Here is a 21,900-nt window from a genome sequence, read left to right on the forward strand (position 1 = left end):
TATGCCGACACAAGGTGATTATATCCAGACCTCTTACCCAAGTGGCAGGAAAGCAATCTGAATACTAGTTTTTCGTATATGCGACTGCTACTGGAATATTTTGAACCTGAGGAACAAAAATTGTCAAAGGAAATGAGAGAATTACAACAGGACATTGAAAGGAGTTTTTCTAATGAATATCAAATTGAAAGACTTAACAATGTATTTTTCTCAGTAACAGCATTTGACAATAAGCTGCAACAAATTAAAGTTAAGAAGTTAGAGCGTGACATCAAAGATTTTGCTCACAACCACATTTTAGTTGGCCGAGAGTAAGGTCAGAAATTGCTTGTAGAGAAGGGAATGAATTAATAAGAGAACCGGCCTCTAATCAACAAATGGAACAAGAGCTCGCCGGCAACAATGTTTCACAATCTAGAGAATCGGCATCCAACCAAGTAAGAGAGCTCATTGATAGTGATGAGCATCAATCAACATCAGTACCTGGCTCAACAGTTACTTCTACCAATGATGAGAGTGCGACATAAAGTTGTTTTAACATGGAGGAGAGACAACAAGGGAATGTACGAATGCCCCAACACAGGGGCGATCCTTGTTTATTACAAGGAGCGAAACCTAAAGCCAATACCACAGTTTATAGCAAAACATTTCCCATGTTGCCAGCACCATTCCAGAAAAAGAGTGCGCGCAGATGGAGTACAACACAGCACAGTGGACAAAAGAGACGGAGAGTCTCGGGTTGACTTTGGGGGATGGTAACATTGTTTATAATATATCTAATTTTGAACTTAATGATTTGCATATGCAAGTACTCAACAAAGGTTTAACCTTTGTACCTGATGCTCTATCAGAACACAGTCAAGTTGTATTAGACATTTTAAATTTTGCCAGGAATGTGATGCTTAAGCAAATGTTTAAAGGCAACAATGTATCAGTTGGTGAGCCAAAGTTTAAGCACCCGAGCGTTTTCATGCCGATTTTTAGCCCTACATTATCAGTGTTCATTAAGCTGTGTGAGCATGAACTAGAGCAATATTTTAATGCAGATAGGAAGAAGAAATTTTGTAACCTTACTGCTGCACAGAGAACAGCATTATATGATTTGATGACTAATGAGAATATCATCATAAAACCCGCTGACAAGGGCGGTGCAGTAGTTGTTATGAATAAACAAGATTATTGTTCTAAAATTAGTAAATTAATCCAAGAGGGATCTACATTTTTAGAATTATCACCTGTCATGATAAAGAATTATATAGATAAGGTGCATAACAATGTTAGAAATCTAGAGTTCATAGGGCTTATAGATGGAGAGTTAAAGGATTTTTTAACAACTCTCCATCCAGTTGTACCTGAATTTAAAGCTCTACCCAAGATCCATAAGAATGTTGTAGACCCACCCCGGAGACGCATCGTCTCAGGTAGGGGTTGGGTCACTGAGCATGCGTCAATATGGGTGGAATGTGCTCTTAAACCTATATTAGAACTTATTCCTAGAATCTTAAAAGATACAGCACAGTTCATATGCTCTTTGTCTGATTTTCTGAAGGCAAATAATGAAAAAGAATATATATTTGTTATATTAGACGTTAACAACCTTTTTACAGTTATTGACTATGGGTATGGAATTGAGGCCATTGAGAGGTTACTACTCAATAAGACTCAAATTAATAGTGATGAGATACAGACAATATGTAAGTTGTTGACTATGGTACTTGAGAATAATATATTTATTTGCCAAGGGAAATATTATAGACAACAGCGAGGTGTTGCCATGGGCACACCTTCCACGAATTCATATGGCAACCTTGTGTTGGCATATTGGGAAGATCATACTATATTTGAGACTGCATACACATGGTCTAACAAAGTGTGCTTTTATGCACATTTTGTGGATGATATTTTTTTCTTGTGGAATGGTACGGAGCAAGAATTAAGAACTTTCATCACATATTTGGAAGACAGTTCTACATTTTTTAGATTTTCCATGAATTATTCAGCATCCACGATAGATTTTTTGGATGTTAGGCTTCAAAAAGAAGGGGGTTGGGTGACTACATCATTATATAAGAATGATTGTTGGCGTAATAGTCTTTTAAGCTTTGACAGTATGCATCCACGACATACCTTTGACAATATTGTCAAGGGGCAGGTCTGCAGGATTTCAAGGATCTGCAGTGATGATAAAACCTTTCAAGAGGAAGTGAATTGTTTTCAAGCAAATCTATTACAGAGAGGATATACACACAAGAAAGTGATACCATTAATAAACTGCACTAAATCCAAACGCAATAATATAGCAAAACCATGGCTGTTTAAGAACATGGGGGAAACTGTGAATGAGCGTAAACTGCCATTGCTTAATAAAGATATGGAGGAAGACAGAGTTAAAATGGTACTAACATATAGTAGTGATGTAGGTAATATATGTGATATCATTAAACGAAATTGGCAGGTATTGCATATAGATCCGAAACTCAAAGAGTTTTTGGGACATACACCCAACTTAGTATTTAGGAAGAACAAAAACTTGAAAGATTTACTTTGTAAGGAATCTATTACTTGTGTAAGAAGCTCTATTAAAATACATAAGAAGGGAACATATCCATGCCATTGTTGTAAGGCATGCAGTTTTATTTTACAGACCCAGGTCTTTGTGCATCCAAGAACCAACAAGCAATATATATTTAATGGCTATGCTGACTGTAGAACATGTAATCTTATTTATATAGCAGTTTGCCAGAAATGCGATACTTACTATGTTGGAAAGACTAATAATATGCTTAAGACTAGGATATTTCATCATCTATCAGATATCAGGAATAGTAATGAACATAATGCACTGGCACAACATATAAAAATGAATGAAATCACTCATTTAGGTTCATGGTAATACAGGTTATTACGCCCAACACCAGAGGGGGTAACATATTCAATGAGACAGAATGTGCAGAGACCAGGTGGACAGTGAGGCTAGGAGCGGATAAGCCGCCAGGTATTAATGCCTTTGTACCTTTAAAACCCATCCTTAAGAAAAGGAGGGTAAAATACTGAAATGTGATAGGATGTTAAGTAATATAAAAATGGTCTTTTTAGTTTGTTTTATTATCTGATGAAGGGCATATGGCCTGAAACCGCTTAATTTAACTGTGCATTTTACCGAATAAATGTTTTATTGACTTGACGTGGAGTGTTCTACCTTATTGCTGTTTCCAGGGACTGATATTGTTTTTGGCAAGAACACCTTAGTGCAAAGAGATTTTTCTTTTTTACGTTTAGGTTTGTATGTTAGGCAGAGATCACCTCTGAGTAGGCGATATGTGACAGAGTAAAGCTAGAGTTTTTTGAGACGGTCTGCGTCGGGCATCTGTTTGAGGCCAGTAATTCTCTTTGTGAGGTATTTCTGTGGCCTTTCCAGTTGTTGTAGATGTCTTGTGAGGTACATACCAAAAGGGGCATTGTACTCTATAATGGGTCTAATGAGTAATGAGTAGAGGGGAACAATGACCTCTTTTTTCCTGGATGAGAAACCTTTTGTGATGAGGTGTGCCACGTAGAAGGATTTACTGATTACTATGGCAAAGTGATTATTAAAGGAGAGACTACTGTCCACCTGTGTCCCAAGGTCTCTTATCACACTTTCAGTGTTAAGTAGACTACAGCCTATGTGGTAGTTCATGGGTACAGAGTTTTTACCAACAGGGATGACAATGCACTTTTTGGCATTGAGCTTGAGGCCATAGCTTTGACACCAGGCATCTGTCTCAGTGAGGCTCTTTTGTAGGATGTCCACATTGTTAGGAGTTTTGATTATGGCTCCTAGTTTGCAGTCATCTGTGAACTTTGTCAGCCAAAGACCTTCTGTGTTAGCCTGTACTTCAGAGAAGTAGACACCAAATAGGAGAGGACCTAGGACTGAACCCTGTGGTACTCCACTTGTCACTGGTCTGAAGTTGGATTTAGAGTCTGCTTCTTTCACAGTGTGGGTTCTGTCAGTGAGCCAGTTGGCAACCCATCTTGTGACATAGGGATTTATACCTAGTTTAGTGAGTTTATCTATAATTCCAGAGTGGAGGATGGTGTCAAAAACCTTGGTGAGATCTAGATAGGCTGTGTGAACCACCTTACCTTCATCTACGACTTTGGTGACCGCTTCTAAGAAGTCTATCAGGTTTAGGAGACATGATCTGCCTTTCACAAACCAGAACTGGGTAGGGTCCAGAGTTTGGAGATTGTCAATGTCATTGTATATAAGTTCCATGATGATACGTTCCATAGCCTTGCAGACCAGGCTTGTCAGGCTAATGGGGTGGTAGTTCCCAGGGTCCATAGTGGCTCCCCCTTTGTGGAGTGGACTAAACATTGCTGTGCACCATTCAGTGGGTACAAAGCCTGAGGTTAGGCTGTGATTGAACATGGTACTTAGGTGGGGTGCCACTTCGCTCTGTGGTACATGTAGAATGCAGCCTGGGATGTTGTCAGGTCCCTTGGATGCTGTGTTCTTGGCTTTGGAGAGTGCGTTTTTTACCTGTGCAGCCGTGATGACAGGAACTTTGCATTCTTCCAGTATAGAGATAGGCCCTTTAGGGGGTGATAGAGGGGTAAAGTTTGCACTGAACCTGGAACCAAATAACCAAAAATGTCCACAAACGAAGAACCAAGTCCAAGACGAACAGGTTTAATGCATCCAAAAAACACAACCAAAGGCAAGAAATGATACAGCAGTAAAAACGATTGACCAAGGTTTCGTCCACGTTAATACGGACTTCTTCAGAACATTTAAAAATACCCAAAACACCTCTTATATACCATAATGAATGAATGAATACATATCATGTGACTAAATCAATTATAATGTTAAAGCACCCTTTCCAAATCATTAACATTATATAAATTTCAACATGTAACAATACTTGATTATATTAAATATAAAATAAAATATATTATAAATTTGATATATAAATTGTATTATAAAATAACATACTATATTAATTTAATCAAATAGTTCATTAATTTCATATATAAAAATACATATTTGAAATAAATGAATAAAAGCATGTAACTATATATCTTATGTTTATAACTACAAGTAACATTTACTATGATCCTTATAAAGAATATAATAAAATAAAATGACATCATAAACCTTGAACTACTACGCCCTACCATTAATATGCTTAATTTTAAGCACAGGCTTTATAGTGCAATATTCATTTAGACCTGGGAAATTATGTGCATTCAATTTTAATTGCCATTTTAATTCACTTAAATCCAAATGCACATCCAAAATTCTACCTTGCTGGTCACAATTTATTTGCTGTAAGACACAAAACTTAAAAGAATGATCATGATGGTCCATTAAATGTCTAGCCATAGCATTAGTGGGTTTTTGATGTTTCATATCTAAAAGATGTTCCCTAATTCTCTCTCTAAATAGCCTACTCGTTTTCCGCACATAGAAGGCCATACAACCTAAACATTTAGCAAGATAGACAACATTCTTACTATAACAGTTAAAATGTCCTATAATATATACCTGCTGCTTATTAACTTCTAATTTACTCCCAGTCGTTAAAATGTATGAACATATAGTACATCTCCCACATTTAAAATTGCCAATTTCCCTATTATAAGTAACATTTTTATACAAAGAAAATTTTTCAAAGATCTTTTTAAAAGATAAATCTTTCTTGAACACAATCTTTGGAACATCCATAAATTTAGAACCAACACACCTATCCATTTGTAAGATTTCCCAATTTTTTTTGTATTACCCTTCTTATATAATCTGAATCATCATTGTATGTTAAAATATACATTAAAGGAGACTTCACTGTATCAAAAATATATCCATACCTTGCAGAATCCACTATTATACTGTCAGTCTAAAATACACTTATAAAAGCCACTTTGTCTCTTTTTCGTGACCTCATATAATAAATTCATACATAATTCTTCCGGATAACCTCTGTTCAAAAACATAGAAACCATATAATGTAATTCATCCACAAATTCCTTTTCTTCACTGACCATCCTGGCCGTCCGAACCATCTGGCCCTTAACAATAGCCTTATTTTGGTGGCCAGGATGCCAACTATTATAGTGAAGATAAGAATTTGAAAAAGTAGGCTTCCTGTAGATTTTAGATTTTAACTTACCCTGTATCTGATCCATGGTTAGCCTAACATTCAAATATGTGATAGTGTCTGTATGATATTCATGTGTGAAGGTCAAAAACCATACTGTTTTATTAATGTACTCAATAAAGACTTCCATAATATTTAAATCACCCTCCCAAATAATAAATATATCATCCAAAAAGCATGCATACAGTTTAATATACTTATTAAATTCACTGTTAAATAAAAAATGCTTCTCCCAATATGTCATTATATAATTGGCAAATGTGGAAGCACATGAAGTTCCCATAGCCACTCCTTTATTCTGTCTAAAATAATGCCCCTCAAAAAACACAAAATTATTATACAACACTACCTCCATAAGCCTAATCATGGTATTAATTTATTCTTGATCGAACATGCCTGTTAATCCCAATTGGTCCTCTAACCATACTAACCCTATGTCTTGTGGGATTGTTGTAAATAGATTACATACATCAATAGTTAAAAATATAGCTTCATGTGCTCCCACATTTGCCAATTATATAATGACATATTGGGAGAAGCATTTTTTATTTAACAGTGAATTTAATAAGTATATTAAACTGTATACACGCTTTTTGGATGATATATTTATTATTTGGGAGGGTGATTTAAAAATTATAATAAATGGCAATTAAAATTGAATGCACATAATTTCCCTGGTCTAAATGAATATTGCACTATAAAGCCTATGCTTAAAATTAAGCATATTAATGGTAGGGCGTAGTAGTGCAAGGTTTATGATGTCATTTTATTTTATTATATTCTTTATAAGGATCATAGTAAATGTTACTTGTAGTTGTAAACATAAGATATATAGTTACATGCTTTTATTCATTTATTTCAAATATTAATTTTTATATATGAAATTAATGAACTATTTGATTAAATTAATATAGTATGTTATTTTATAATACAATTTATATATCAAATTTATAATATATTTTATTTTATATTTAATATAATCAAGTATTGTTACATGTTGAGGATAGATGTTCTTGCCACCAGAATGGGGTACAATGTGGGGCTGAATAATCACCTTATTAGGGCATATTAGAGCTCTGTGTTCAATTTAAGGGGAAGCGACCCTTCGAGGGGAAAGGCCTGGGACAGGCAGTGGTTAAGGATGGTTAGTAGTTTGAGTGTTCTGGTTTGGATGGTTGCTAGTAGGTCTGAGGGTTCTAGTCCAGATTGTCATTTGGTAATGAGTGAACTGGGTGTGTTTATGGCTGGGCATGTAGAGTACTTCATTGGTGAGCATAGGTGTGTTTTCAGGACCTAGGTCAAGGGGTGCTGGTTTTCTGCCATTTAAGGCCAGGGCATTAAAAGTTTTGGAGTTAGAATATTCCTTACAGCAATCGGGTTAATGCACAGCCAGAACTGGGTAATTTGGTGGGCTAAGGCGATATGCTACAGTTGACAGGTTTGTGACTATAGGTTGTCATTCCATTCAGGTTGAGCCATGATTAGTGGCTGGAAAGAAACAGTCTAAAAAGAACATATTCTCTTGGAGTGGAGGACCCGGTGGTACAGTGGAGTCATGGGTAATCCTGCTTTATTTAGTTTTATTAGGGCATGTTTCACGGATGGTATGCAGGATTCTGAGGGCTTTACAGATGATGGGTACACCAAATGATGTTCGGCTTAACCCTTCCCGTTATGGGAGGTAGTTGGTTGAACAATTTTGGGTAGAAGGGAGGGGGAATAGCCTGGTCAGGCTGGTTGGCAGAGAAGAGGGACAGGCTTGCCCTCTTCTGTTCCCCCTCCAGTGTGTGGAGGTTTATTCCAAGGATTTGTGGAAAAGAAATGAGCAGCTGGAGGAAGTTTGCTGAATAGGTAAGCGAACAGAGGTAAGGATGCTGCTTATTTGGTTGGTATTTTGGTAATGTGATGAATGGTTTAGTAAGCGAGCAAAGGTATGGACGCTGCTTACTGGGCAGGATGAGCATGTACGCTGACCTGATTAACATTACAAGGAGGTTTATAAGTAAAGTAAGTGAACAAGGGTATGGATGCAGCTTACTGGGCAGGATGAGCATGTACGCTGACCTGATTAACATTACAAGGAGGTTTATAAGTAAAGTAAGTGAACAAGGGTATGGATGCAGCTTACTGGGCAGGATGAGCAGGTATGCTGTCCTGATTAACACTATAAGGATGTTTATGCCATGTTTAGAATCAACTATACTATGTCCAGTTGTAAATAAATTGGTAATCAAAGTTATGGAAGTTTAATAAAGGTCATCAAATGTCATTCGGTGTTATGTGCTTATTGGTGTGGACCGAGACATCCCTTAATATCCAGATAATGTTACCTTGAGACCATGTGCACTTACTGACAACTGGAATTAATGCCTCTGCTTTAGTTTGGAGGCAAAGAAAATATTAACAAGGATTCACATGTTAGTTGTCTGTTGAAATGGAGTTGAACATTTGTCTAGCTGTTCAGTATCTCAAACTCTTAGTGGTATGCCTAATGGAAATTAAATTAGTTATAATATATAAACAGTTTGGGCATTGTAACAAGTTCAATAAATATGTTCAAACTCCTGGCTTCTCATGTTCGAATCTCTGGTGGCTTGATATCGTTTGAACTGATGCAGATCACCTGACATTGTTTGTGTTATCCACAGCACTGTTTTATTCATTCATTCATTGCATTTGTTTATGCTTAGTTTTGTTAATGGGTGGGTGGGCTGGCCCATGGGCACTACTCATAAATATGTGTGCACTGTGGAGCAGGGCTGGTATACAGTCAAATCCTTTACTGTTTCATAAAGACTTAGTATACAGTGGGGCAAGACCTTGCATGTGGTTGTGCCTTATTGGGCAAACATAGTACTCCATGTATGGACTACATATGCAAATTACACCTCTTCACTGTCATACACAAATGACAACTGCAGCACCATTAGAATACCAGCTGATCCCAACAGGGTGACCTATGTGTCTGCTGTCATGTACAATCCCATCTTAGTATGCATGCCAGCACTGTAATCCCCAGTCTATGCAAATATGTTGCTCAGCATATAAAGCTTGAAACATATTATTACTGTCTAAAAGAAAAAAGTCAACAGAACTTCTTTGTTGCACTGTAGAAAAAGCATAGAGTTACCTTTGATACAGGCAACCTGCTACCACAAGCAAACTTGTTGTGCTCTGCACACTGATGCTGGTGAGTCCCCACCAACAGGAACTTGCAGATCAACATATTCCCTCATTACCATATTATAGTAATGGCTGTAGCTCTGCTATTATGCCTAATGACTCTGATATGTTTTTGAATCAGTCAGGCATGATTGCAGAGACCAGCACAACAGGGGACAATGATGCACTAAAGTATGCACTTGTGTAAGCAATTATTCTCTGTTGTGCTGCAGTGTCACACAACCCACTAAAGCACTTGTTTGGCAGTGCATGTCAGTGGAAATGAACTGGTCTCATAGTGCACTGTATAAAACTGTGTACAATGTGCTCCTGTGTACAGTTTGATTGCTAATACTTGTGTCATTCACCTGTTTCAAATAATCAGTAGCAGACAGGTGTTAGTTTGAATGAATTCTGTTTGCGTAAAGATTTGCTTTAACTGGTTTGCTAGTTACCTCTCTGATCGACTTCAACCAGTAAAATGGCTCTCTATTACATCCCCTGCCCTACTTGTCAAAATGGGTGTACCTCAAGGCTCTATTCTTGGTCTATTACTATTTAACATTTTTACCAACAAACTGTTTACATCCTGTCCTCAGTCTTCTCTCGTACAATACGCAGATAACGCCACTGTCATCACCATAGCAGGCTCCCTCTCAGACCTAAACACTCTCACACAACAATCCTTCTTATCTATAGAAAACTGGCTTATCATGAATCAGCTAATACTAAATAAAAAAATAAATAAATAAACTCCTGCATTTCATTCCCAAAACTCTGAAATCATTTAAAGTCCCCCTTCTCTATGTCTTTCATTAATAATATACCTATCTCTGTTGAGCCTTCCACAAAGCTTCTGGAGGTCATCATAGATGACCAACTCAAATTCGATTTACATATCTCCAGCAACATCAAGAAAACCCACCATAAACTAGGACTTCTGCACAGAAACAAAACAAATTCTCTCCACCAGATCAAAAATTTCCATTGCCCACGCTTGCCTCCTTCCAAGCCTGTTCTATAGCTCACACGTTCTCACTACCCTTCAGATCACTCTCCTGTCAAAATTTGAATCCACATATAACAAAATTGCATGATTCCCTGTAGATACCACTATCACCACTGTGTTGTCCTTAAAAGTTTAAACTAGTGAGAATTTCCCTCAACTGCTTCTTTCTCAACTTCAAATCATTCATGGTCTGCTACACCAGACCTTCTTCTGTCCTGATCTTGCTTCTCTTGTTTCACTCTATACCCCTACAAGACATCTCCGAAGCACTGAACAAAACCTCCTCAAAATCTATAAACCCAGACACAAAATAGAGAAAAACCTATACAACTACTCCTGCCAAATCTTGGAACAAACTTCTCTTAGACATCAGGAATATTAAGCACCCACAAAAATTCAAGACTGCTCTCAAAAACCTTCTAAGCAGTACTTGGCTCTGTCACTGTAATTGCCATCCATGATGCTTCCACCAGCAGCTCACACCTTCATATTTACCAATCCTTCCTGACTTTTCTGTCACAGTTATTCTCTGGCCACACTTCAACATTTCCAATACTACCTCTCTAATGAAACTTTCAACTTACTGAAATTTGAGCTCAACTTAAGTAAACCTCATATCTACCCTCCCTATTCCTGCAAGGTTATTCTCATACCCACGGCTGACCCACAAGTACTCTGGTCATATGGCTTGTTTCTGTTAGAAAAATTGTACATAATTTCTACTTGTAAATAATGAATATTGTGTTGTGATTCTAGCTCTTTTTATCTTCTTTAATACATCATGTTGTATCATTATATTTACTGCTATACTTTTTGCTTTCTATATTTTAACGTATCACTAAACACTATCGTATATGTTTGTAACTACTCCTGAGCTTTTCTCCCCGGGCCTCCACTGAAAAAGGGCTTTTGTCCACTCGGACTAACCCAGTCATCAAATGTCAAAATAAATAAATAAATACATAAATAAATAAAATTTAAATGAGCTGTAGGATGTCAGGCAGGAGGAAAATATGAACCTTATTTTGCCAATCAGAACCATGAAATGTTACATTTCAGGATTTCATTTGGTGGAAGTGTAGACAATACCACCATGAGTACACAGAGCTGTTAGAGCAGACTTTTTGTGAGTAAATCTGACATCACTTTTCAGTATGTATATAACATGGATTTTTTTCTGTTTTCGCTCACTTTGTTACAGTGTTATTTAGTATATGTTAATAATTACATTAGTAACTTCAACCAGAATGTGCTTATATCGGTGCCAGAATTCACCAGATCATGCAAGCACTCAGGTCTTTCAGCAACAAGTACCATTGTGACTTTGTAATAGTTCATGCTGGTGTGGATGACCTGAGATGTACCTTGCTGGACTATATGAAGACAGACATGGTCGAGATTTCTGAATATGTGTCCTAGGCAGGTATGTCCCTAGTCTTGAGCAGCATAGTACCCTCACCTAGAATGATACCACAGTATAAACAAAAAAATATTGATTTCAATAATTGGCTTAGTTTTTGGTGTCATTCCAAGGGGATCCAGTTCCAGTCTGCCTGGAAATCCATGGTCAACAAACCTTGCTGCTTTGCCAGAGATGGTTTGCACCTGGAATCCCTAATCATTCGGCTGCTGGCAAAGGCTCTTTCTCCTCCATAGTGCCTTGTTTAGGCAAGGTCTCAAAAACAACACCAACATGAAATTAACCAATCAGGACAAAATAAGGGTCATGCTGCTAAATGCTAGGAGCTTAAACAAAAAACTGCACTCCCTGGAAGCACTTCTATCACTAGAAGATGTAGATGTCCATGTTGTCACAGAAACCTGGTTTAAGGCCTCAGAGATGACCCCAGCCCCACAAGGTTACAGTAACTTCCACACCTTTAGACCACAAAAATGAATGTGTGAAAACCAAAGGAGGAGGTGTTTCAATCTATATTAAAGATAAATTCACCTCCTATCTAGTTAGACTGGACAACTCCATGGAATTACTCCAGGTCTACATTACAGTGGGTAAGACCCCCATTCAAGTCCTAGCTAGTTATAGAGCCCTCTATGGGTCACAAGACCCATAAAGTCTACTTAACCAAACTGAAGAGAATCCAAATTTTACCGAACAAAATGGTTATGGGGGGTTTCATTTATCCAACTATCAAATGGGAAACATACTCTAGCTCAAACTAGCTAGCACAAAAGTTCCTTGACATTGTGAATTCAAATGCCCTGGAGCAAATTGTCCATAGCCCAACAAGAGGAAGAAACATTAAAGATCTGTTCCTCACCAACATGTTATATAGGTGCACTGCTGAAACTGTTGGACCCTCATTAGTTATAAATGAACACAAATCAGTCACCTTCAAACTGACAGTAACACTAGAATTCACAAAGGGTGAAATAAGACTAAAAAACTTCATCAAGGCAAACTATACCCTCCTAGGTGAAGTTATAAATGCATTCCAAGCCACACCCCAAGCTGAAAGTGGTAACTATAACGAAACTTACACCAAAGTCCTGTAAAATCACTTGTGTAAGTGCATAAATTCGGATGTACCAGACAGAATCAAAGACAGAGCCTCTGCCATGATGGACTTCCAGCATCAACAAGCTTTACAATAAATGCAAAAAGATGCTGTCTAAGAACACAAAGACAAGGGCCCAACAATGGAAAAGCAGTCTCCTTAGCCGTAATAGGCAAATAAGTTAACCTGTCAAGTCCTCCAAGAGTTCCTTTGAGTTAAACCTAGCAAGTACACCCAAGGATAACCATGATGCTTTTTACAGCTATGTACGTAACCTAATGGGTAGGACCCACGCATGTGTAGAACTGGTGGTCAATAGTATCACACACACTGACCCCACAGAGATAGTGAACCTACTAGCAGATGTTTGGTGAAAATTTCACTCCCTTATCCCTTCCTAACTTACAACAAACCCTCCCCCAACCCCCCTCACCTTACGTATCTGAAGAGCAGGTACTCAAAGCCCTGTCAAAGGCAAATAACATGGCCTCTATGGGACCAGATGACATCCAAGGCTGTCTTCTAAACAGGCTAAAACATGAACTAGCATCACCGCTAAGTTCCCTTTTCAATCATAGCCTAACCACAGGCTTTGAATTCACAGGGATGGTGAACAGCTACAGTTATTCCATTCCACAAAGGTGGCCTTGCAACAGACCCAGGGAATTACAGATGTATAAGCTTGACCAGCCTCATCTGTAAGGCCATGGAATGTAATATTATGGACCACCTAAATAAAGACATAGGTGACCTCCAAACCCTCGATCCTACCCAATTCAGCTTCATGAAGGTCAGATCCTGCCTGTTAAATCTGGTGGAGTTCTTTGAAAATGTGACCAGGGGCACTGATGAGAACAAATCTGTGCACACAGCATACCTCAACTTGGCAAAGGCTTTCAACACAATCCCATATTCAAGCATTACATTACATATTCAAGAAACTTAGCAAACTAAATGTAAACCTCTTCATTGTAAGATTGGTTGCCAACTGGCTCACAAACCAGACATACGCTATCAAAGTGGGTGACTCCACATCAACCAGCAGACCTGTTATCACTGAGGTGCCACAGGCATCAGTACTGGGCCCCTACTGTTTGGTATATACTTCTCAGAAGTTCAGGTCAAAACTAAAGGGTTGAGGCTGACCAAGTCTGCAGACAACTGCAAACTAGGTGCAATCACTGAATACCCAAAATATGTCAATATACTCCAGGAGGGTCTGACACTGAATGTAAAGTCATGGTCTCAAACTGAATGCAAAGGCATGGTCTCAAACTGAATGCAAAGAAATGTATCATCATTCCCTTGAGCAGAAACAATGTCCCTTCACACTATCAAATCGACAACAATACCCTAAGTACCCACAAAGTGGCAAGGAACCTGGGATCCCAGGTTGACCGTGACTTTAACTTCTACCGCCACATATCTACCATTGTAAATAAAGCTTTCCACTTAGTATACTTGATTAGTCAAGGCATCGCCTCAAGAGCAAAAGAAGATATAACTTCCCCCTATACTCAGCATTTATTCAGCCATAATTGAGTATAACACCTCATTCATTATGCACCGTACTAAGCTCCTGTATCAGTTTGAGAGACCTCATAGGTTTCTAACAAAGAAGATCAAGGGCCTCCAGCATGTCCCTTTTATAGACTGAGTAAAGTCCTTGTCACTATACTCTGTATCATATAAACATCTTAGGGGAGACTTATGCCTGGCCTACAGAGCAACCAAGACCCAAACCTGATGAACTGACTGCATATCTGTAAATCCAATGGGTCTAGGGCTATTGATTCTAGGGACATAATATGGCCTGTGACCTAAAAAGGACATGCTGGAGGGGCAGATTTATCTCCCAGTGACTGATAATTTGGAACAGGCTACCACTTCATGTGAAACAGAGCACCTCTATGACATTGTTCAAGAGGAACCTGGACAAGTTAATGCGATACCATAAATTCTTACTAGGGATAGTGCTGACAGCCCTCCTGGACATGGGCAGTCATCATTAAATGCCATCTTGGGTATTGACTAGTACTTCTGTATTACATTGGGTTGAAACAACTAGGCTTAAAATCACCTCTGGGTTGACAGCCTAGTAATGTATCTGACTGACATTTGGTATCTAACTAGTATTGCTTTTGGATATCTATATTTATTTGTTGATTAAATATACAAAGGCAGATGCAAATCATAATTATGCAAAAACCTTGAAAATGGAGTGACCATCCTTGATAGTATTGTCAATTAGCAGTATTTTTCTAATTCTCACAAAATGAAAAGTATGCTACAAGTTGCTTCTTGATAGGCTTCAATATGCAAGGCTGGGCTGTATTTGCAGAGAGGATTGAAAACATTGAGTTTGGCCCTTGTCCGCCCCATTATTTTTAGCTCGTATGTCAATAATGAATGAGGTGTTATACATCTCTGACTATTGTGCTAAGCATGTGAGAGCAATGAGCTGAACATATTATTGTGTGGTCCCTATTTTTTTTATTTGATTTTTTATAAGGATTGGCATCTGAGATGTAGATAAATTAGGTACATTGCTGAAATTGCCTGTGTAGGAATATTACTAACTTCAGTTGTTTGCTCATTTTTCTGGTTTTGAAGGGCTAAGGTGATTTGTGTGAAACAACCTGAAATACTTTACAGTGTGGCTACTGTTTGAATGGAACAAAGTGGAAATACATTGCATTGCCATTATTTTTATCTCAAAAGTGACAATAGCTGATAGCTGGGGATGGGAACTCTCTGTAGATGAAAGTAACTGGCCCACTTAATTGTTCATTTTAAACCTGGATTTGCATGACAAGTGTGTACTCATGTGATGGAAGCTGTGATTACTGTGTGTTTGTGTGATGTAAACTTGGAATACATTACTGTGACAGTTATTCCTTTACAACAGTCAGACATCCGGTGCATACACAATCAGTAATATGGTTGTCATTGATGGATATAGTCGCTATGGCTGTGGATAAAAGTGACATACTCCTGCTGTTGTTTGATCACTGTTAAACAAAAATTATTGATCAGTGAGGCAGGAGTAGTATCACACAGTTCACTGTATTTGCTGTGATCACTGTAAAACTAGTACTAAGATGGCTTATGTCTGTGTGTGGGGGTGTGGCAGATGCAGTGTACTATATTTGCAGCTATAGCTTATGTTTATATATGTATATGTATCCATGCATAGGTGTGTGCATGGGGAGGGAGGGGTTGCAATGCATTTAAGAGTAGCAACTTGGCCATAATTTCTTTTATTTCCTGTCACAGTCAGACATTATTATTGTGCATAAGTGGCTGTCTTTGATGGCCTGGCATGATGTGAATGTGCATAAAATGCAATTGATCACTGGCACAGTGACACAGTGAGCACCATTGTGTTTGACTCCAATTTCTTTTGTGTGGCATCTGTATGTCCTCCTGTCTCTATGTGAGTTCATGCAGGTGCACTGGTTTCCTCCAACACCCCAAAGACATACAGTAGGAAAACTGGTGTACCTCTAGTTTGCCTTTAAGTAAGCATGCAGCATGTGTGTTTTTGTGTATTTTGTAATAGTCCTGGTTTGTCAGGGTCAGTGTCAGTTATGTGTGCATATATTTGAAAAAGCAGTGCATCTTGTAATATACTTAGCTTGTCAGGGGCAGCATTTGTGTGCATATGTGCAAAATCAGTGCATCTTGTAATATGCTAGGCTTGCCAGGGCTGACATTTGTGTCCATGTGTGAAAAATCATACATCTTGTAATATGCAAGGCATTTGTGTACTTGTGTGAAAAAGCAGTGCATCTTGCAATATGCCAGGCCTGTCAGGGCCAACATTGGTGTGCATGTGTAAGAAACCAGTGCGTCTTGTAATATGCTACACTTATCAGGGCTGGCATTTGTGTGTGACCAGGGCCAGTGGTGCAATGGATAACACATCTGACTATGGACCAGAAGACTGTATGTTCGACTCCTGCCTGGCTTGGTTGACACATTTTTCTCAGAGTTGAGTGGCTTATTGAGCTAATGCACTGTGCTATAGTTGTCAGGATCCCAGGTTTGAAACTTGGCAGGGGTAATTATTTTTTGTGGTTTAGGTTTGTCATAATCATTAAGGTGCTTGCCTTACAAACACAAGATGCAGGGTTTCATTCTCAAATGGGATAATTGACTAGGCTTAAAATGGCTCACAAGGGCAGTTAGTGTAGTATTAACCTATGAACCTGTGTGTGTGTGTGTGTGTGTGTGTGTGTGTGTGTGTGTGTGTGTGTGTGTGTGTGTGTGTGTGTGTGTGTGTGTGTTTTATGGGTGTGAAAAAACAGTGCATCTTGTAATATGCTAGGCTTATAAAGGCCGGCATGTGTTAGAAAAAGCAGTGCATCTTGTAATATGCCATGCTTGTCGGGGCCAGCATTTGTGTGCATGTGTTTAAAGCAGTGCATGTTGTGACAGACCTGACTTGTCAGAGGCTTTTGTGTGTAAAACCTTTACACTGATTTTATATAGTATTACCAGGCACACATGTAACTCTTCTGGGGAGCAGTAGCAAGTAGTTGCACTTCAAAATAAAGTATAAAATGCATTGCAAAACAGCCAGACCTTCAAAGCTTCTGGGGCTCTGCTGGCCCTCACAACTCAGGTTGTATGAATGGATTTTGACATAGACCTAAAAGTAGCCTCTGCCCTGTATCTCACATACTTTAAAACCAACATTACTCAGAAATGAGCACAAAAGGTTGATGTCACATATGTGCTGAGGGTAGTATGACTGTTACTTCTTTAATTGTCCTCACAATTAAACCACAGACGTGAACATAAGGTTGCTATTACATGTGCAGTGGCTATTGACTGTGTGGTCATTATTTTTTTAACAGATGCGTGTTCAGAAGGTCACCTTAACTTGTCTAGTGGCAGTGTATGTTTAACTGAAATACATTATTTTGATTGTGTGTTTGTTTTTCTGTTTCATCACAATCAAATATCAGATTCATATACAGATTGCTGTTGTTCGGGGAAGAGGTAAGGTATGCTATCTATACATGCTGATTTAAATATGTTACTGTATTCTGTTTTTTTTTTCTGTTTTCTTTCAGTGTGACATCAGAGTGGTACATAGCAGGTGGCCATCTTTTGGGGGGTAAGGATTTGGAGTTATGCTGTATACATGTTTGACAGAAGACACATGAAATATATGAGAGTGGGCATTTGTGTTTTTTTTTTCATCCCTGTTTAACACCAGTGGGAGGCAGACTCTATTCACAGATATTATTGTATCCTCACAGTGACTTTTTTCTCAGTTTACTTTGAACTGCTACTCTGTCAAACAAAACTTATTTCACCTTTAAAAAACATAAGAATGAAGTTCTTTCCTTACTCATTTTTTTTTAATATTGACATCACTGGATGAAAATATTAGGCAAAATCTGTAAAATGCACTTCAGTATCTATAACCTCATGACGTCAGGAGGTCACTAGGCCCCTAGATCCCCAACTCAGTTCAGTTATTTTTTTCCACATCCTTGGCTTAATTCAGTTGCTTATTCCACAGTTATCAAAGTGAACTCTTGGTCAGTTTGGATGTGTTGAAAGGATGCAAGAAAAAGAAATCAGGAGAGTAAAACTGAATTACTTAATTTAGTGATGATGTTTGCTCAGGCCATCACTGGATGAAAAGTTTGTTTATAAAACTCTAAAATGTACCTCAGGGCATCAAGAACCCCATGGCTTATTGGGGCCTATGAGCCACCATACCCTCAGCTTAACTTAGTTATGTCCACTACATCTTAGCTAGTTAGAGTGTATTGAAAAGGATGCAGGAAAGCATAAGAGAAAACAAGAAAAAAAGTAGAAAAAAGTAATTTGGAATGTATGGAGAGACCAAGATGAGGAGAATACATGTTGGGGAGGGGCACCAAGAAGCTTTTCACCTGCGGCACCGTTTCTACTAAGTCTAGCCCTGCTTATCATTCTCCCATCCTTGTTTCCAGACTGTGTCCTCTGTTCTGTAAATTCCTGAATCCACCACTGCATTGGGTCATCTTTTGCCTCCACATATGCTAACATATAAATGAGAGTGTTTAAGCAACATGAGATGTACAATAAAATATTTAATATTGTATAGAAGACTTTTGAATGACCCTATTTTAAATGTAACAGCTTGGCTGACACTGAGTAAGTTTTGGACTATGCTAATAATAAAGAATTACAATATTAAGTTTTACTTTTGGAAGAGGAGAACAACTCATTTAGTAGTAGAATGTGCAAAAAGCTAACAGTGACTAATACTTTATTCTATAGTATCCAATGTCAATATCCTTATATTTAATAGGGGTGATATGCTACTGAGAATGCAGAAAGATCAGGGTAATTATTACTTAACATGGAGTTGTTAAACGGGGTTAAAGAAAAGTTGCATTATGAGCAAAAAATGCTAAACAACAAATACAAAATGTGGAAAGAAAAGGAGGGGAGGGAAAATATGGTTTGATAAGGACAGATACAAAGAAAAGAATAGGAAATAATTTTATTTTGTGATAACATAAGGATTTTGGAGCAAATGAAATATACATTTTAGAAATGTAAGAATTGTCATCTGTGTGTGTGTGTGTGTGTGTGTGTGTGTGTGTGTGTGTGTGTGTGTGTGTGTGTGTGTGTGTGTGTGTGTATATATATATATATATATATATATATATATATATATATATATATAGATAGATATATATATATCTAATAAATGTTTGGGAATGTCTTAGCAAATGCAATCAAGATGCCTTAAATTAACTCAAGGCTGAGTATGAAAATGGTCCATTGGAGTCAGTGCTTTACTTTACCCCCAGGTAACAAATGAAAATAAACGGAAATAAAATTAAAGGAAGAAGAACGCTTAGGAGAAGTTTGAAGGTAAATGCTGGAATTGGATAAAAGATATTGGGTAGGAAATGATAAGGGTGCAGTAAAGTAATAAAAGTGAATGATTGTAAGTCACAAAAATGCAGTATTGAGGAAATTAATCATGGTGATGTATTGTGAAAAGTCTAGGTAGTATGTGCATTAAAACTAAAAGCAGTGTTAAAATAAGGATCATGAGGCATGTAGGAAATACAAAGAATGATAAACACAGTATTAAGATCTCATAATTAAAATATGAAAGGTAAGGGATTTATAGTATTAGATCAGATGACAAAGAGGAAGAATAGAGAAGAGGAAATACTAATTACATTGTGGAGGGAAAGGATATTGTGGGATTTGATACCTCATATACAAGAGACTGGAAGGATTTATGATGAATATGCACCTCATTATTTTATGTAGAAATGATACACAGGGTGCCTCATAAGTCATATGATGCAAGAATAACATTAATAAGTGCACACTTAAGGAAAGGAAGGAGTGAGGGGATGATAGAGACTGTGAAATATCTTAATGAAATGGAATTACCAGTGCTTTGGAGTGCAGCATACCTAGGAGAAGAAATTACACAAGGTTTATTGTTCCTATTAAAAACAGGGAAGGATTACTCTGGGGAAGTAGAAAAATATTTGTAGTAGCTATGGAAGCATGCAAATGAATTAAACAAAAATGGTGGATTCATCAACAATGGCAGAATTCATGGTGGTGCAGGAGATGCATACAGGCAAGCAAAAGAGTAAATCTTACAAAAATGAGATGACAAGGACAAACACTTCATGGGTGAGTAGAGCACAGAGCAGGCGAGACAAGGTAGTCCTTAGGTTTATCAAAATCTCGCAAGACACTTGTGCGAGTGTTTACTTACCTGAATTAAAATGTCATAACATCCAAATTCCGACTATTCACAACAACCAAACGTGGTATATTTCAGAAAGTCACCAGTCAGAAATGTCCACTTTACCAAACCTATCTGGACTTCTGGTTATGTTCTACTAATATTTTGCAGGGGGGCAAGCCCCTCTGCACCCTCCACATGGGGGGTAGTGCCCCCCACACTCGCTGCTACTTATATATACGAACTCGGAGGGTGCACTACAGTGACGGACATGGTAAATTTCCTGATCCCCAGTATATTGTGATGTCCATGCAAAAGCGACAAATTCACAACAGCAAATGCTAGCATGCATTCACTGTTGTGGATTCAAACATTTAAAAATCAATGTTACTTAAACTTGGAACAGTGACATTCGACATTCCAAGGTTCACGTAACTGTCTTGCTAGATTTTGATTGTAATCCTATTCCTTATCAGCTCTCATTTAATTCATTTTAAATGGGAGGAAAGAGCTGTCATAAAAACAAATTAAACAATGTATGACAAGAAGTGCACAAGTTATATCTATATTAATATGTATATTTACATCTATGTATATATGTATCTAGATCATAGAGGTTTATAGCTTGTCTACAGTTGTATCTATGTCTATGCATAGGAATATGTATCTATGTGTGTGTATCTATTTCTGTATCTACATGTTATTGTTTCCATATATAATAATAATAATAATAATAATAATAATACATACATACATACATACATACATACAGAGGCACAATAGCATCACATTTCATACTTTGCATTTTAATTGTTTATACATGTTATACTTCGTTCTATTGCATTGTTCTATGAACTAAGTAGTACTTTCCAGGGTGCAAAGTATAGTGGACTACTGGGTTTTAGAGATGCTCACATGCCCCCACCTATATTACTTCATCTTCTGATACACAGTACTCCCCACTGCTTCAAAGAGTATTACTATTTGTAATGCAACCATAAGAGTTACTCCAATGGTCAAAAACCATATCCTGCTTAGTTCATACATAATGCAGGTTGCCACAAAATGGCCTTTGTTTCTCAGTCTAGAGCAATTTTACATGGTTATTTCAATGGCAGCTTGCCTCTGTCAACTTTATCACAACAATGTGCAGCTATGCTTGGCCTAGACTGCACAGACTGTTGAAACATGTTTTTTTTGATTGTACCACCCCTTTCCATATGTATTTAGATTTGGCATAATGGTTAAGGTCTTCACCTCCCAATCACAAGATGCTCATTTTATGGACTAGACTTAAAAATATCCCTTCAGGGCAGTTAGCCTAGTATGAACCTA

General features: G+C 37.8%; 1 protein-coding gene across 2 annotated transcripts in view; it reads right to left on the minus strand.

Annotated features, from left to right (window-relative positions):
- The window catches only part of TMEFF2 (transmembrane protein with EGF like and two follistatin like domains 2), a 1,234,706-nt gene that overhangs the window by 535,593 nt on the left and 677,213 nt on the right, over positions 1 to 21,900 (minus strand). The gene's annotated exons all lie outside the window — the stretch shown is intronic.

This window comes from Protopterus annectens, chromosome 6.part0 (genome assembly GCF_019279795.1).
Source record: "Protopterus annectens isolate FY-2018-M chromosome 6.part0, PAN1.0, whole genome shotgun sequence".
NCBI classification, from domain to species: Eukaryota; Metazoa; Chordata; order Ceratodontiformes; family Protopteridae; genus Protopterus; species Protopterus annectens.